The sequence below is a fragment of the Triticum dicoccoides genome, chromosome 7B (genome assembly GCF_002162155.2).
Source record: "Triticum dicoccoides isolate Atlit2015 ecotype Zavitan chromosome 7B, WEW_v2.0, whole genome shotgun sequence".
Taxonomy (NCBI): domain Eukaryota; kingdom Viridiplantae; phylum Streptophyta; class Magnoliopsida; order Poales; family Poaceae; genus Triticum; species Triticum dicoccoides.
The window spans coordinates 694963269-694977805 of NC_041393.1; the positions used below are offsets into that span (position 1 = coordinate 694963269).

Here is a 14537-nt window from a genome sequence, read left to right on the forward strand (position 1 = left end):
AAAATTCACAAAATGTTTGTTTTTTGTTCAGGTTTTCTAAAAAATGTTCGAAATTCCAAAAATGGTTCAAATGTTTCAAAAAAATAAGGTTCCCTATTTTTTCAAATTTGTTTGTCAAAATTTGTTTTGGAATCACAAGCTACCATATTTCTTTGAGAAGGCGCACAAGCTACAGTAAGGCGCTGCAGTATTTTGACGATGGTTAGTTGGCTGGCCGCCTGTGCGTCCTGGTGCGATACGATGCGGAGTGCGTCATATAGGACGTCGCCGCCTCCTCTTCTGACCGTTGTTGTTCAACACAGGAAAGGAAAACCCAGCCCAGTAGCCCACGCAATCGTCCGTCTCCCACAGGAAGCAGTCGTCCGTCTCCTCCGTCTCCAACACAATCCGCCGCCGCCGTCTCCTCCCATCCCGTCGCTTCCGCCGTCTGCCGATTGATGAGTGTTTCCCGTTTCTTTGTCCGCCGTCCCTCCCCGCACTCACGCACGCGTACACCCATCTTCCTTGCTCGCCTGGTTCCGTGCTTCGTGTTCGATTCAGAGCGGAGCAGGGGATCCATTGATGTAAGGTTCGGCTTCCGATCCATCCAGGCCGCCGGCCAGTCCACCGAGGGGAGATTCCAAGCTGTCCACGCGAAACCCTAGACGCCGCAGGGATGGAGCATCGCCGCCGCCTCGCCCAGTTCTTGCTCGCCTCAGCTCGCGGGGATGGAGCAGGAGGGCGCCGCCGCACCAGGCCCAGGACGACGGCGCCGTGGACGGCTGGGCGCGGGACGACACGAAGCCCCCCACTCCGCCCCGGCAATCCCCCGAGGCTACGTCTCCGCCGCCGCCTCCGTGCAGCCGCTCGTGCCGACCCTCAACTACGATTGTGAGTGCTCTTCAACCCTCTGTCTGGTATCCATGGATTGTATTGTCATTTGTTTCTGATTGAGCGTCCATCGATGGTGGCAGCAGTGGGGAGGAGGCCTGCCGCGACCTCGACGCTACTCCCGCGACCACAACCACTGCGTCCGCTAGAAAGGTACTAGACCAACTGCACATTCCCCCTCAGGAATCAGAAACAACCATACATGCTGCCATGAACAACCCATACATTACATTGCGTTGTTAGGACCAGCGAATTCATATGGTAGGAACGGGTGGATGCAGTGAAGTGACTAGAGAATTTCAGAATCCAGACTGTTGCTGCTATAGATCTACTCTGCTCCGCCATTCGGTAACTAAATGGCAATGCAGCAGTTGTGTGGTTCACGGTTTATGCAGCAGCTACCCGTTCTTCTACCGATCTGTTGCTCGGTGATCAATTGTGTGTGGTTGTTTAATTTACTGCTCAGTAGCATGCACACCTGAATGCGCTGGGATGACCGAAAAAGTCACATGTTCAGTCAGTTATCCCCTGCCAGCTATGCTTTCCAGCGTTTTCCTTATAATTTCCACATGTTATGTGCAGGCGCATGAATTGGGGATATGTACTTCGGTTTGGGTTTAAAGGGGCAATCTTTGAGCATTTGTATCAACTATTGAGGATCTCAAGTTGACATGGATCGCCCTATGATCAAGTGCATTATGGTGCTATGATGATTGTGACAGAAGATGTTAGCTGCAGAAGCAATCGCTATGTAAGTGTGACGTCTCTTTTGATCCTGCTTTGTTTATTTTTCAAATCATTAATATTTCCATTGCTTTCCTTCTTGCATAATTGCTCTAATCTCTGGAAATTTTGTGCTGATAAAAATTGCTAGTATATGCAGCTGTGGTCATGAAATTGTATTGAGCAGAATATGAAAAAGGTCATTTGATTAATGGAATGGATTATGCCTTAACTCTGTTCAAGACAGGTCTCAGCTGTGATAATGAAATTGTTCTGAGCAGAACAGGAAAATCATTTGATTAATGGAATAGGTTATGCCTTAACTCTGTTCAAGATAGGTCTCAACTGTGATAATGAAATTGTAGTGAACAAAACAGGAAATATGCTATTTTTCTAATGGAATAGATTATGCCTGAACTCTGCTCGTGACAGGTCTCAGCTCCAATATTAAAAATCAGTGCACCTGAATTAGGACACAATTTTTCTCATCTGGAACTGCGCTTTAAGGTGTTTGGTCTGAATGCTACGCTCCTGAATACAATGTGATATAAAAGGTTCATGAAATCACCAGGTATGGAAATGCTTGACCATTTTTGTAAATTACTTAGTACAATATTATCTGTTTGTTTTCTGCATTATTTCCCAGTTCTCTTGCAGTACTATTCAACAACCTATCTTCCTGCCTACTAGATAAAAGAGGGTTTTTGTTTACTTAACATGGTTGCCTGATTAACATAGTCATGGTTTCTGTTAATTATTTTTTCCACTACCGAAGCAACAATTATCTTCCTACCTACCAGATATACTACTACTTGATTGCTTAGTTACCGGCTTAAGAAGCTCCACGATTCTTTTATATGATATTAAAAAAAATTGAGTTCTAACTTTGTGGAAAGACACGCTAGGTTCTGATGTTTTGGGGCCAATGTTCATTTCTAGAGGCAAATACTCAGATTTCTTAGTGAACTATAATCCCATCTAGATAACCCCCCTCGATATAGCTCCCTTTATTTGCACGACACAATCTAGCATATGACGGTTCTGATTTGGATTGTGAGTGTTTCTCCAAAAACTAGGATTATATACCTGAGAACAAACAAATAACGTTATAAACTTACCTCGAAGCCTATGGGTTGACTGAAGCTTGATAAATAGTTTCAGATGCACTATGGTCTCGTAACAGTAGAAATAAGCTTTGAGGGAAAGAGAACCAAGTATAGGTGACTGCATAGTAGAAGATGTGTAATCGTGTTGCACTATAGTGTCTTTATAGAAGCCGACAAAATCAGAGACATCCTAAATTTTGTTTTTTGTTCTTGTCAGTTAAGAAAAGAAACATTAACTCTTGGATTATCAGTAAGGGAATATGCCTTATTAGCACACTCTTATGGTGGTTATTATGAGCCTTCACAAAGGCAATGTACTTAGAGTCATCGCAGTGATGATCGACATATAGAAGGAGAGTTTGACCACGAGTTGAAAGGTGGACAAGAAGTGTAGGATCATGAGAACTCGCCGAAAACTTGCCGCAATCACCACTGAGACAAAATGCTCAAACTAGGCACGAGGGGTTTGCTTAAGGCCATAAAAGAGCGATGAAGATGACAAACCATGCCATCAGGAGGAGAATACCCAGGTGGTGGGTATATGTAGACCTCATGCAACAAGGAGGAAGAGAAATGGTATCCCACATGCCTATGCGCGCTAGAGCAACAATCTCGTCTACAATCGCATGCTGCTATTCATGGTGAACAAATGCGTCATACTAAGAAGTCGTCTCGAGAAAAGCGACACTAGAATAACCAATAACCATAGGGCCAATAGGCAGAAGCGAGAGAGCTCAGAAGCCATAAGTAGGCCGAGCTTTAGGTGGCGCGTTGCCAACGGGAAAGACCATAGTAGTCGAGGGAGATGGCTCATTAGAAGGATCCACAACACGTGGACCACAAGTGTAGTGAAGAAGATGATAAGGGGGAATCATCGGGGAAACCTCATGGATGAGCGAGGTGAGGTAGCCTCAGGTAATGAACGAGGCGGGGAAGCCGCATGTGGCGGTGGGTGGGGTCTATAACAGTAGTCGAGGGAGATGGCTCATTAGAAGGATCCACAACACGTGGACCACAAGTGTAGTGAAGAAGATGATAAGGGGGCATCATCGGGGAAACCTCATGGATGAGCGAGGTGAGGTAGCCTCAGGTAATGAACGAGGTGGGGAAGCCGCATGTGGCGATGTGTGGGGTCTATAACAGTAGTACGGGAGGATAAGCTGGGATAGGTGGGCGAGGGCAATAAATGAGTGATAAGTGTATCAGGAAAATTGAGGGAAGAAATATCGTCAATGGGGGAGGCCGAAGGAGAGGATGGACTCGGGTAGAAAGGACGAGACTCAATCAGAAGTGACATATCAAGAAATACCCATCCGACGACTAACAAGATCCCAACACCGATAGCCCTTGTGCTTATCGCTGTAATTTAAGAAGACATATTCAACAGATTGATCAAATAGTTTGGTGCGTGAAGAATGTAGCAAACACAACCAAACAAATGAAGTGTTGAGTAGTTAGGAGAGAATGCTCACAAAGACACTCGAGAGGAATGTTGCCCTGTAGAGCCGAGGAAGGATGAATGTTGATGAGATAGGTGGCTACGGTCATCAACGCGCTAGCCGCCTCACGAAGGTGACGATGCTTGCGCTCAACAACCCCATTCTAAGCATGAGCACCAGGACAAGAGAGCAAGTGTGCTTTGCTCAACAAGGAATCTACGCAACAAATGAGAGAGATACACATAAGCAGAATCTGCACGAAAGACATGGATAGTAGTGGAAAACTGGGTATGAACCAAGGTGGCAAACCTTTTATAGATAGATAAGACCTCACTACAAGAAGGCATAAAATATATCGACTTGTGTCGAGAGAAATAATGGTAAAGGTAATATAGTGGCGATGGCCTCCTTTCGAGGCGAAGAGAGTTGGGTCCCAAACATTAGAGTGAACAAGATTGAATGAGGATACGGTAACTGAACGTGTTTACCTAGCAGACAAACTTGACATTTAAAGTTACATTGCGAGACAGATCCTAGAATACCACATCGTTCTAAGGATGAGAGACTAGAGCCACACATGTGACTGAGATGACGACGCCACAGAGTCAGTAGACAAGGTAAGAGAGTCGAAGAGATTGGCGGATGTGGTAGCAGAGGGAAGGCGTAGCCTGGCAAGATTCAGTGGCCGTGCGAGTCACAACGTCGAGGGTCAACACCAAGTAGATCACCCGTGTGCAAATCCTAAATTAGAATAAGAGCCAAAGTCAAGAATATTGGAGTAATAGAAATATTGTTTGTGTTAGGTTCAATGATACATTTGCTTGGAACCCCGGACGGAGTTAAACTTGAGATTGGGCACTTGGATTTGTGATATTTTGATATGAGCTTGAAACTGGAGAATTTTAGGGTGTAGCATGATGAACCTGAGATATATTGAATTTATATAGGTATAGTATGATTAGCATGAATGCAGTATTTGTGGACTATTGGATCATCTTGGATATTACTAGTTGGATTCTAGGTTAAAGATAACTTGAGCAGTTGGATTTGTGATATTTTGACCTAAGTTTGGTAGCTTGTATGGCTATGAGCATGCAGATGATACGATCGTAGTTGGTAGACCGTGATGATTTTGCTAACCCTCCCCAAGAATGTTACAAGTACAAGATCATCATGGGAGGATGATTTGGATTAATTAGAATAGATGACAATTTCAGTGGTATGAGCCTTGTTGGAGCAGCTGATGTTGCTTTTATTATGTTTTTGTGCTCCTTTAGATGCAGAAGTAGGAGGGTAGGACTTATGAAGTGATACTATATTGGTGGATAAATAGATCTTTAATAACATTGAAACTGGAGAACTTTAGGGTAGGACTTATGAAGTTTGGATTTACTTACATGATAGTGATCTTAGAAAAAAATCTGGTGGATAAATAACTTTTAATATTTTGGATCTATAGTCATCTAGTGGAAAGCTTGCTTCATACTGGACTTAGATAACCATGATAATGGGCTTCGTTGAATCATAGTTATGATTTATACTAGATGCACACTTTTAGAGATTTAAACTAGAAAACTTTAGGGTGTAGTATAATCAATTAGAGATATATTGGATTTAATATGAATATAATATGATCAACATGATTCTGAGAATTGATGGAAGAAAGCAAAGATATTGGAGTAATAGAAATGTTGTTTGTGTTAGGTTCAATGATATATCTGCTTGGATTCTAGTTCTAGGTCGGAGTTAAACTTGAGATTGGGCACTTGGATTTGTGATATTTTGACACGAGCTTTAGAACTGGAGAACTTTAGAACTGGAGAACTTTAGGGTGTAGCTTGATCATCCTGAGATGTATTGAATTTATATAGGTATAGTATGATTAGCATGAATGCAGTATTGGTGGACTATTGTATGATCTTGGATATTACTAGTTGGATTCTAGGTTGGAGATAACATGAGCATCTGGATTTGTGATATTTTGACCTAAGCTTAGTAGCTTGTATGCGCCCCATATGGATATGAGCATGGAGAGGATACAAACGGATTGTAGTTTGTAGACTTTGATGATTTGATAGCCCTCCCCAAGAATGTTACAAGTACAAGATCATCATGGGAGGATGATTTGGATTAATTAGAATAGATGATAATTTTAGTCGTATGAGCCTTGTTGGAGCAGCTGACCTTGCTTTTATTATGTGTTTGTGCTCCTTTAGATGCAGTAGGGAAGGAGGCTAGTAGTTATGATGTGATATTATATTGATGGATAAATACATCTTTTAACAATGTTGGAACAGTTTGGATTTACTTAGATGATTGTGATCTTGAAAACAAATCTGGTGGGTAAATAACTTCTAGTATTTGGATCTATAGTAATCCAGTGGAGGCTGAGGTAGTTGGAGAGGGCCGATGAGAAAGCACATGAGAAGCTTTACTCGATCTCCTGAAGACCGACATTGGCGCAAAGGCCGATGCGGCTGACAGGGTTTTCACCCTCTCGCACACCTCCCGTGCATTGTTCATTTCCTGCCAATTCGGCTTGGTATCCTTTCCTTGTTTGCGGGTTCTGGGCCACTGGCTTGATCTGGCATCACACGTTTTCCTGCCGTGTGTCCTTGGCCTTGGCGGTAGGTAACGTCGTGCGCTCGGGCTGTGTCTCGTGGGTTAGCCATTGCGGTGCCAACTGCCTGTGTGGCTATGGCGGCGCCCAGTAAGGAAACATGAGATGTGGGATTGAGGCATCGCACATAGCAACCCGAAGCCAGGCAAAGGATGCCGGTCGGACTGGCAGGAAGTGGATTGCACATGAGGTATGGTGGAAGGGATGAAAACGTTGGTGGGAGCGGATTGTCATTGTCGTTATTCATTGTACTTGGAGCCAAGCATTGAGGGGATGGTGATTGGGGATGTGGGAAGATGGTTGGATCATAGTTATGATTACTACCTTTAGAGATTGAAACTGGAGAACATTAGGGTGTAGTATGATCAATCGGAGATATATTGGACTTATATGAGTGTAATATGATCAGCATAATTGTGAAAATTGATTAACTATTACATCATCTTGGATTGATATAGTAGGAAGAAAACAAAGATATTGGAGTAATAGAAATGTTGTTTGTGTTGGGCTCAATGATATTTCTGCATGGATTTTAGGTTGGAGTTAAACTTGAAAATGGACACTTGGATTGTGATATTTTGACATGAGCTTGAAACTGGAGAACTTTAGGGTGTAGCATCATCAACCTGAGATGTATTGGATTTATATAGGTATAGTAATCATCAGCATGAATGTGGTATTGGTGGACTATTGGATAGACTTGGATATTACTAGTTGGATTCTAGGTTGGATTTGTGATATTTTGACCTAAGCTTAGTAACTTGTATGTGCCCCATATGGATATGAGCATGGAGATGATACAAATGGATCGTAGTTGGTAGACTCTAATGATTTTGCTAGCCCTCCCAAATAATGTTACGAGTACAAGATCTTGGGAGGATGATTTGGATTAGTTAGAATAAATGACAATTTCAGTGGTATGAGCCTTGTTGGCGCAACTGATCTTACTTTTATTATGTGTTTGTGCTCCTTTAGATGCAGTATGAGGAGGGTAGTACTTATGAAATGATATTATATTGGTGGATAAAAGCCCGATGCGGCTGACAGGGTTTTCACCCTCTCCCACACCTCATGTGCATTGTTCATTCCCGCTGATTCGGCTGGGTGTCCTTCCCTTGTTTGCGAGTTCCGTGTCAATGACTTGATCCGGCATCACACGTTCTCCCGCCGTGCGTCCTTAGCCTTGGCGGTAGGTAACGTCGTGCTCTCGGGCTGTGTCTCGTGGGTTAGCCATTGCGGTGCCGACTGCCTGTGTTGCTATGGCGGCGCCCAGCAGGGAAACACGAGATATGGGATTGAGGCATCGCACATAGTAACCCAAAGCGAGGCAAAGGATGTCGGTCGAACTGGCAGGGAGTGGATTGCACCTGAGGTATGGTGGAAGGGCTGAAAATGTTGGTGGGAGCGAACTGTCATTGCCGTTATTCATTATACTTGGAGCCAAGCGTCGAGGGGATGATGATTGGGGAAGGTGGGAAGATGGTTGGATCATAGTTATGATTACTACTAGATTCACACCGTTTGAGATTGAAACTGGAGAACTTTAGTGTGTAGTATGATCAATCGGAGATATATTGGATTTATATGTGTAATATGATCTGCATGATTGTGAAAATTGATGGACTACTACATTATCTTGGATTGAACTAGTAGGAAGAAAACAAAGATATTGGAGTAATAGCAATGTTGTTTGTGTTAGATTCAAATGTTTAATGATATATGTGCTTGGATTCTAGGTCGGAATTAAATTTGAGATAAGGCACTTGGATTTGTGATATTTTGAAAGCTTGAAACTGGAGAACTTTAGGGTGTAGCATGGTCAACCTGAGATGTATTGGATTTATATAGGTATAGTATGATTAGCATGAATGCGGTATTGGTGGACTATTGGATGATCTTGGATATTACTAGTTGGATTCTAGGTTGGAGATGACTTGAGCACTTGGATTTGTGATATTTTGGCCTAAGCTTAGTAGCTTGTATGTGCTCCATATGGATATGAGCATGGAGATGAAACAATTGGATCGTAGTTGGTAGACTTTGATGATTTCGCTAGCCCTCCCCAAGAATGTTACAAGTACAAGATTATCATGGGACGATGATTTGGATTAATTAGAATAGATGACAATTTCAGTGGTATGAGCCTTGTTGGAGCACCTGATCTTGCTTTTCTTATGTGTTTGTGCTCCTTTAGATGCAGTAGTGGGAGGAGAGTAGTACTTATGAAGTGATATTATATTGGTGGATAAATAGATCTTTAATAACCTTGGAACAATTTGGATTTACTTAGTTGATTGTGATCTTGAAAAAAAATCAGATGGATAAGTAAATTCTAATTTTTCAATCTATAGTGATCTAGTGAAAGCTTGCTTTATACTGGATCATAACCATGATAGTGGGCTTGTTTGGATCGTAGTTATGATTTGTACTAGATGCACACCTTTAGAGATTGAAACTGGAGAACTTTAGGGTCTAGAATGATCAATCAAACATATATTGGATTTATATGTGTAAATATGATCGGTAGGATTGTGAAAATTGATGGACTATTACATCATGTTGGATTGAATTAGTAGGTAGAAAACAAAGATATTGGTGTAATAGAAATGTTTGTGCAAGGTTCAGTGATATATTTGCTTGGATTCTAGGTCGGAGTTAAACTTGAGATTGGGCACTTGGATGATGTTTTCACATGAGCTTGAAGCTAGAGAAGTTTAGGGTGTAGCATGATCAACTTGAGATGTATTGAATTTATATAGGTATGGTATGATTAGCATGAATGCGCTATTGGTGGACTATTGGATCATCTTTGATATTACTAGTTGGATTCTAGGTTAGAGATAACTTTTGATTCTAGGTAATAGTTATGACGTGATACTATATTAGTGGATAAATACATCTTTGATAACTTTGGAACAACTTGGATTAACTTAGATGATTGTGATCTTCAAAAAAAATCTGGTGGATAAATAACTTATAATATTTGGATCTATAGTAATGAGGGCAGGCCTGGCGCAGTGGTGAAGTCCTCCCCACTTGTGCCAAGAGGTCCTGGGTTCGAACCAGCCTCTCTGCATTGCACTTTGCAGGGGTAAGACTAGGTTCCTATAATCCCTCCCCAGACCCCACCTTGTGTGGGAGCTTCTATGCACTGGGTCTGTCCTTTCCTTTTATTTGGATCTATAGTAATCTTGTGGAGGCTGAGGGAGTTGCAGAGGAGCGATGAGAAAGCACATGAGAAGCTTTACTCGATCTCCTGAAGATCGACATTGCCGCCGTGCAAATCCCTATGGGGCTGACAGGGTTTTCACCCTCTCCCACACCTCATGTGCACATTCCTGCCGATTCGGCTTGGTGTCCTTCCCTTGTTTGCGAGTTCTGTGCCAATGACTTGATCTGGCATCACACGTTCTCCCGCCGTGCGTCCTTGGCCTTGGCGGTAGGTAACGTCGTGCTCTCGGGCTGTGTCTCGTGGGTTAGCCATTGCGGTGCCGACTGCCTGTGTGGCTATGGCGGCGCCCAGCAGGGAAACACGAGATGTGGGATTGAGGCACCGGACATAGTAACCCGAAGCCAGGAAAGGATGCCGGTCGGGCTGGCAGGGAGCGGATTGCACATGAGGTATGGCGGAAGGGATGAAAACATTGTTGGGAGCGGATTGTCCTTGGAGCCAAGCGTCGAGGGGATGGCGATTGGGTAAGGCGGGAAGATGGTTGGATCATAGTTATATTACTACTAGATGATTGGATAGCCTATATGTGTCCCATATGGACATAGCATGAAGTTGATACAAACGGATTGTAGTTGGTTGACTTGATGATTTTGCTAGCCCTATCCAAGAATATTACGAGTACAAGATCATGGGAGGATGATTTGGATTAATCAGAATAGATGACAATTTCAGTGGTATGAGCCTCGTTGGAGAAGCTGACCTTGCTTCTATTATGTGTTTGTGCTCCTTTAGATACTGTAGTAGGAGGGTATCACTTATGAAGTGATTTTATATTGGTGAATAAATAGATTTTTAGTAACCTTGGAACAATTTGGATTTACTTGTGATTGTGACACAGCGGTGGATAAATGACTTCTAATTTTTGGATCTATAGTAATCCAATGGAAACTTGTTTTGACTTAGATAACAATGATAGTGGGCTTGGTTGGATCATCGAACATATAAAGGATGAGCGGGGTGCTAGGCACAACCGCTGTGTCCACGTAGGCTATGAATAGTGCCGGCGAAGTGAGCGTTGCGTCCCGCGCGAGTAGAGAAGCGAGAGACCTAACCCGTCTCCCCCGCAACCCCTGCCTCCTCTCCCGCCGCCGCCGCCGCCGCACCCCCTTCTCCCCTTCTCCATGCTCGCCGCTGCCGGCACCGCGTCCGCCGCTCCCCCGCCTCGAGCCAAACACCGCCATGGAGCCTCCGCTCCCTTGCCTCGAGCCACCCCGTGCCTCGTTTGCCTCCTCTCCCCCCTCTCCCTCGTCTCCTCTCCCGCCCCGCCAGCCCCTTCTCTCCTTCCCCGCGCAAGCCAGCCCTGGATCTGGAGGAAGAGGAGAGATGCGGGTTCTGGAGGAGGAAGAGGAGATCTGGGCCTCGCGGCGGTGGCTCGACCGATGCAAGGTGATGACAAGTTGCCTCCTCTTGCACGCCCTCTCCCTCGCCGCCGCCACGGCCTCTCCCACCGCTCATCTCCACCTCCTCCCACTTTCCCTGTTGCTCACATCCCTCTCAGTCCATGGCTTCCGGCGCATCCCCTCGCGGCGGCCACCACTCCTTGTCTCCTCCCAGGTTCTCGATCTGGAGGGCGGGCCGCCAAGAAAGCCGGCTCCGTCTTGCTCTCGCACCACTGTCCATCCACCCGAGAAGCCCGTCCACACACCTGTCATTCACGCCCCTCCTCCTCGGCTCGTTCTCATCTCTGTCAGGCAGATGAGCTCCTGCTTCCTCTCTGTCTCCCTTTGATTTTGTGCTTGTGCTGTACTGTGTGTTTGTGCAGTTGCTTTGTGAGCTACAGCTACTACTTGTGCTGCTAGATGTGTGTGCTGGTTCTGGTGCTGCTAGCTGCTGCTGGTTGCTTGTGTTGCTGGTATGTGTTACACTGCTACTACCTGTTGCTGGTTGCTTCTTTATTTGGTTAATTGTGACACTGAAAAGCCTTTTGTGAAAAGCAAAAATTATTGAGAAGGCTATGAGCTGATGAGATGACCTTCATTTTCAATTTCTTATTTAATAATTGATGAAGGATATGTCATATATTCAGTTGCTAACATTTTCTCTGTGGTGTATGTACCTATTGTTCATTGCATTCGAGGGAGAGGAAAACAAGAGTAAGAGAGCCTTGGGACACGACGGCAGTAGCACGCAGCGCCAGGTCAAGCGCACCGACCTCGACGACAAGAGACCAACCAGTACACTTAACAAGAGTAAGAGAGCCTTGGGACAACACTGGATGAGGGCAGGATTTTATTTCCCCATCGTGTCTGATGATGTGTTCATGAGCTAATTTGTTCTTATAGTGGTTCCAATTTTATTTCTATCTCGCAGGATTTTGTTGCAACGACACAGTGCTGACAATTTTTCTTTTTGGAATTTGTCAATGAAATTCTGCTCGATCATGTAACCTTTTGTTTGGATTGTCGGCCGCCTTGTCTATATTTGTAGATACTGATTTTGTTGTTTGCTTAATGGCTCATTATTTCACAGGATGTTGGGGCTCGGGCAAGGGAGGCTGCGCTCAGTGCAGTACTGCGGTCTTTTACTGCCCTTCACTGTTAATTAAATATATATTATCTTCATAGCTCATACAGTTTTAGGCTTTTAGCAGTATGAAAAGTCACAGATAATGTGATGGCGACATTTGGGCTTATACAAGTGTTAGTTGTCAGTCTCTGCCCGCATGCATTTGAACTTGCCTTGGCCACGATCCTTAAGCTTGTCAAAAGTTGTGGATCGATAGGCATTGACAAAAAAATATAAGCTCTATGTTCTGAAATACAGGTAGAGCAGCTGCTATAGCACCCCTAGGGAGATTGCATTGATTGATTCTCATCGTATATATAACTCAACTATTTAAAGTATTCTATATACACTGAAATCGTGCTCATAATTTTTTAAAGTATTCTATATGCACTGAAATCGAGCTCATAATTTTTTTTATCATGTACCTTTTCTGCTAAAGATCATTACACTTCTCTTCAATACATCAATGTTACTTCCAAAGCAGAGTCCCTCCTAGAGGACAGTTTCTTTTATCAGAAGGGTGAGTGTGTTGTATATTTTTCTGTCCACTAAATCAACTACTTCTGGTTACATATTGTGACAGAATTAAGTAGGCATATGCTTATTCGTTGATTCTTATACCGAAACTGAATTGGTATTGTGTTAATACATTATAGTCATCCTTGAAGGACATGTGTTTTATTGCCATGCATGCTTAATGATTGCTTGCTGAAGCATTGGTCCTAATTTACCACGGGTTTGGCGTTGCGTTTTCTTTTTGTATATGGTTGCTGCAGTGGCCATTGAATAATGATTCTATCCATTAGTAGTATCTTGTCATTATGAAAGTTTGTGTATTTTTTGTACATATGAAGGTTTGTGTATTTTGTTCTCAGCTGCGTTGCTACATATAAATTTGAGGCAAATGATGATACGGTTCAGACTCACACTTTTCTGATTTTATCTTGTCATTATGAAGGTTTGTGTATTTGTTTTTGTTCTGCATATAAATTTGAGAATGATTTTATGGTTCAAAGAGACAGTTTAATCATATTTGAGCTGCCAGCTTGCTTCAGCCATGTGATATCGGAGCCCGAGGTTGACAGTGGCCAAATGACTGAACTTGTTCGCAACATTAATAGTAGTACTCTTGATAAACATAGCATTCCTGACCTTTTTGTACCGTTCGCCTGTTTGCATGTTTATAACAGGGGAATTAGTCCAAGTGTTATTGGTTCACTTGCTACAGGTGGAATATATCTTTGGTGTTATTGAATCTTTAACCAAGACATGGCTGGAGGCTGGAGCACGCTAATCCTGATCGAATAGGTCATCTCACTTTATAGGTGGAGTAATTGGTGAGATTTTTTCGGTCTCTTGTATTTTACTTTCCAGAAAATCTGCATGATGGTACTCAAAATTTATGAATGGTTTTATTGGTATGTCATGGTGTGGATAGAGATGATGTTCAGTAGACTCCCTCATCATCTTGCCAGTGCTATTGATCGCTCACAGCTTGAATCTGAATGTGCTTCTTCCAGTGTATGCTCCCTCTCTTTGGTTCATTAGCCTCCCAAGACTACTTTGGTATGAAAGTAAAGCCTTCACTTACTGCCAGTGTAATTTTGGCTATTTTTTTAATTTCATTAGACATATACGTTTCTGGAGTGATCTTCATAACATACGCAGTCAAATTTGTTTTTCTCATAAGTTGGATCATCGCATAACTTATTGGTGGTTGCACTAGCTGAGCTTTATTATAAGTTCTGGTGCACATTGTATATCATGGATAAAGTGTATGTAATCTTCTTGGTGAGTAGGTTTTAGAATGATATAAAATTTAAATAATTGAGCTAGCATTATAATGCTTCAGGTTTTTTCTTTCAATCAATTAACTTTGGACTGCTCACTAATTGGTGCCCATGCATGTTCTGTTTTAGTTTTTTCACTTTATTAAACATACAAGTTTCTGGAGTGATCTTCATAACATACAGAGTCAAATTTGTTTTCTCACAAGCTGGATCATCGCATAACTTATTGGTGGTTGCACTAGCTGAACTTTG

The 14537-nt window shown here is 43.1% G+C and overlaps 1 long non-coding RNA gene across 1 annotated transcript; it reads left to right on the forward strand.

Moving 5' to 3' along the window:
- Positions 1-968: 968 nt before the first annotated feature.
- Positions 969-14319, forward strand: LOC119340371. Its single transcript, XR_005164508.1, has 4 exons — positions 969-1023; positions 1453-1621; positions 2026-13832; positions 13934-14319. It is a non-coding gene; the product is annotated as an uncharacterized LOC119340371 (long non-coding RNA).
- The last annotated feature ends 218 nt before the right edge of the window (positions 14320-14537 follow it).